We start from the raw sequence: 5,000 nt of genomic DNA, 5'->3' as shown, positions 1-5,000 counted from the left end.
ACCCTAGCCCAAATAACCCTAACCCTAACCCTAACCCTAACCCTAAACCTAAACCTAAACCAAATAACCCTAACCCTAAACCAACTAGCCCTAACACTAACCATAAGCCTAACCTTTACCAAAATAACCCTAACCATAACCCTAACCCAACTAACCCTAACCCTAACCCTAACCCTAACCCTAACCCTAACCCTAACCCTAGCCCAAATAACCCTAACCCTAACCCTAACCCTGACCCTAAACCTAACCCTAAACCAAATAACCCTAACCCTAACCCTAAACCAACTAGCCCTAACACTAACCATAAGCCTAACCTTTACCAAAATAACCCTAACCATAACCCTAACCCAACTAACCCTAACCCTAACCCTAACCCTAACCCTAACCCTAACCCTAGCCCAAATAACCCTAACCCTAACCCTAACCCTAACCCTAAACCTAAACCTAAACCAAATAACCCTAACCCTAACCCTAAACCAACTAGCCCTAACACTAACCATAAGCCTAACCTTTACCAAAATAACCCTAACCATTACCCAAACCCAACTAACCATAACCCTAACCCTAACCCTAACCCTAACCCTAACCCTAACCCTAGCCCAAATAACCCTAACCCTAACCATAACCCTGACCCTAAACCTAAACCTAAACCAAATAACCCTAACCCTAACCCTAAACCAACTAGCCCTAACACTAACCATAAGCCTAACCTTTACCAAAATAACCCTAACCATTACCCAAACCCAACTAACCATAACCCTAACCCTAACCCTAACCCTAACCCTAACCCTAACCCTAGCCCAAATAACCCTAACCCTAACCCTAACCCTGACCCTAAACCTAACCCTAAACCAAATAACCCTAACCCTAACCCTAAACCAACTAGCCCTAACACTAACCATAAGCCTAACCTTTACCAAAATAACCCTAACCATAACCCAAACCCAACTAACCATAACCCTAACCCTAACCCTAACCCTAACCCTAACCCTAGCCCAAATAACCCTAACCCTAACCCTAACCCTGACCCTAAACCTAACCCTAAACCAAATAACCCTAACCCTAACCCTAAACCAACTAGCCCTAACACTAATCATAAGCCTAACCTTTACCAAAATAACCCTAACCATAACCCAAACCCAACTAACCATAACCCTAACCCTAACACTAACCCTAACCCTAACCCTAACCCTAACCCTAACCCTAGCCCAAATAACCCTAACCCTAACCCTAACCCTGACCCTAAACCTAAACCTAAACCAAATAACCCTAACCCTAACCCTAAACCAACTAGCCCTAACACTAACCATAAGCCTAACCTTTACCAAAATAACCCTAACCATTACCCAAACCCAACTAACCATAACCCTAACCCTAACCCTAACCCTAACCCTAACCCTAACCCTAACCCTAACCCTAGCCCAAATAACCCTAACCCTAACCCTAACCCTGACCCTAAACCTAAACCTAAACCAAATAACCCTAACCCTAAACCAACTAGCCCTAACACTAACCATAAGCCTAACCTTTACCAAAATAACCCTAACCATAACCCTAACCCAACTAACCCTAACCCTAACCCTAACCCTAACCCTAAACCTAACCCTAGCCCAAATAACCCTAACCCTAACCCTAACCCTGACCCTAAACCTAACCCTAAACCAAATAACCCTAACCCTAAACCAACTAGCCCTAACACTAACCATAAGCCTAACCTTTACCAAAATAACCCTAACCATTACCCAAACCCAACTAACCATAACCCTAACCCTAACCCTAACCCTAACCCTAACCCTAACCCTAACCCTAACCCTAGCCCAAATAACCCTAACCCTAACCCTAACCCTAAACCTAAACCTAAACCAAATAACCCTAACCCTAAACCAACTAGCCCTAACACTAACCATAAGCCTAACCTTTACCAAAATAACCCTAACCATAACCCTAACCCAACTAACCCTAACCCTAACCCTAACCCTAACCCTAACCCTAACCCTAACCCTAGCCCAAATAACCCTAACCCTAACCCTAACCCTGACCCTAAACCTAACCCTAAACCAAATAACCCTAACCCTAACCCTAAACCAACTAGCCCTAACACTAACCATAAGCCTAACCTTTACCAAAATAACCCTAACCATAACCCTAACCCAACTAACCCTAACCCTAACCCTAACCCTAACCCTAACCCTAGCCCAAATAACCCTAACCCTAACCCTAACCCTGACCCTAAATCTAAACCTAAACCAAATAACCCTAACCCTAACCCTAAACCAACTAGCCCTAACACTAACCCTAAGCCTAACCTTTACCAAAATAACCCTAACCATTACCCAAACCCAACTAAACATAACCCTAACCCTAACCCTAACCCTAACCCTAACCCTAGCCCAAATAACCCTAACCCTAACCCTAACCCTGACCCTAAACCTAACCCTAAACCAAATAACCCTAACCCTAACCCTAAACCAACTAGCCCTAACACTAACCATAAGCCTAACCTTTACCAAAATAACCCTAACCATAACCCTAACCCAACTAACGCTAACCCTAACCCTAACCCTAACCCTAACCCTAGCCCAAATAACCCTAACCCTAACCCTAACCCTAACCCTAAACCTAAACCTAAACCAAATAACCCTAACCCTAACCCTAAACCAACTAGCCCTAACACTAACCATAAGCCTAACCTTTACCAAAATAACCCTAACCATAACCCTAACCCACCTAACCCTAACCCTAACCCTAACCCTAACCCTAACCCTAACCCTAACCCTAACCCTAGCCCAAATAACCCTAACCCTAACCCTAACCCTGACCCTAAACCTAACCCTAAACCAAATAACCCTAACCCTAACCCTAAACCAACTAGCCCTAACACTAACCATAAGCCTAACCTTTACCAAAATAACCCTAACCATTACCCAAACCCAACTAACCATAACCCTAACCCTAACCCTAACCCTAACCCTAACCCTAGCCCAAATAACCCTAACCCTAACCCTAACCCTGACCCTAAACCTAAACCTAAACCAAATAACCCTAACCCTAAACCAACTAGCCCTAACACTAACCATAAGCCTAACCTTTACCAAAATAACCCTAACCATAACCCTAACCCAACTAACCCTAACCCTAACCCTAACCCTAACCCTAACCCTACCCCTAGCCCAAATAACCCTAACCCTAACCCTAACCCTGACCCTAAACCTAACCCTAAACCAAATAACCCTAACCCTAAACCAACTAGCCCTAACACTAACCATAAGCCTAACCTTTACCAAAATAACCCTAACCATTACCCAAACCCAACTAACCATAACCCTAACCCTAACCCTAACCCTAACCCTAACCCTAACCCTAACCCTAACCCTAGCCCAAATAACCCTAACCCTAACCCTAACCCTAACCCTAAACCTAAACCTAAACCAAATAACCCTAACCCTAAACCAACTAGCCCTAACACTAACCATAAGCCTAACCTTTACCAAAATAACCCTAACCATAACCCTAACCCAACTAACCCTAACCCTAACCCTAACCCTAACCCTAACCCTAACCCTAACCCTAGCCCAAATAACCCTAACCCTAACCCTAACCCTGACCCTAAACCTAACCCTAAACCAAATAACCCTAACCCTAACCCTAAACCAACTAGCCCTAACACTAACCATAAGCCTAACCTTTACCAAAATAACCCTAACCATAACCCTAACCCAACTAACCCTAACCCTAACCCTAACCCTAACCCTAGCCCAAATAACCCTAACCCTAACCCTAACCCTGACCCTAAATCTAAACCTAAACCAAATAACCCTAACCCTAACCCTAAACCAACTAGCCCTAACACTAACCATAAGCCTAACCTTTACCAAAATAACCCTAACCATTACCCAAACCCAACTAAACATAACCCTAACCCTAACCCTAACCCTAACCCTAACCCTAGCCCAAATAACCCTAACCCTAACCCTAACCCTGACCCTAAACCTAACCCTAAACCAAATAACCCTAACCCTAACCCTAAACCAACTAGCCCTAACACTAACCATAAGCCTAACCTTTACCAAAATAACCCTAACCATAACCCTAACCCAACTAACGCTAACCCTAACCCTAACCCTAACCCTAACCCTAGCCCAAATAACCCTAACCCTAACCCTAACCCTAACCCTAAACCTAAACCTAAACCAAATAACCCTAACCCTAACCCTAAACCAACTAGCCCTAACACTAACCATAAGCCTAACCTTTACCAAAATAACCCTAACCATAACCCTAACCCAACTAACCCTAACCCTAACCCTAACCCTAACCCTAACCCTAACCCTAACCCTAGCCCAAATAACCCTAACCCTAACCCTAACCCTGACCCTAAACCTAACCCTAAACCAAATAACCCTAACCCTAACCCTAAACCAACTAGCCCTAACACTAACCATAAGCCTAACCTTTACCAAAATAACCCTAACCATTACCCAAACCCAACTAACCATAACCCTAACCCTAACCCTAACCCTAACCCTAACCCTAGCCCAAATAACCCTAACCCTAACCCTAACCCTGACCCTAAACCTAAACCTAAACCAAATAACTCTAACCCTAACCCTAAACCAACTAGCCCTAACACTAACCATAAGCCTAACCTTTACCAAAATAACCCTAACCATTACCCAAACCCAACTAACCATAACCCTAACCCTAACCCTAACCCTAACCCTAACCCTAACCCTAACCCTAGCCCAAATAACCCTAACCCAAACCCTAACCCTGACCCTAAACCTAAACCTAAACCAAATAACCCTAACCCTAACCCTAAACCAACTAGCCCTAACACTAACCATAAGCCTAACCTTTACCAAAATAACCCTAACCATAACCCAAACCCAACTAACCATAACCCTAACCCTAACCCTAACCCTAACCCTACCCCAAATAACCCTAACCCTAACCCTAACCCTGACCCTAAACCTAACCCTAAACCAAATAACCCTAACCCT

The sequence above is a fragment of the Sturnus vulgaris genome, unplaced genomic scaffold (assembly GCF_052056855.1).
Source record: "Sturnus vulgaris isolate bStuVul1 unplaced genomic scaffold, bStuVul1.hap1 Scaffold_511, whole genome shotgun sequence".
NCBI lineage: Eukaryota > Metazoa > Chordata > Aves > Passeriformes > Sturnidae > Sturnus > Sturnus vulgaris.
The sequence above is the reverse complement of the archived record's forward strand: the minus strand, read 5'-3'. Positions refer to the sequence as shown.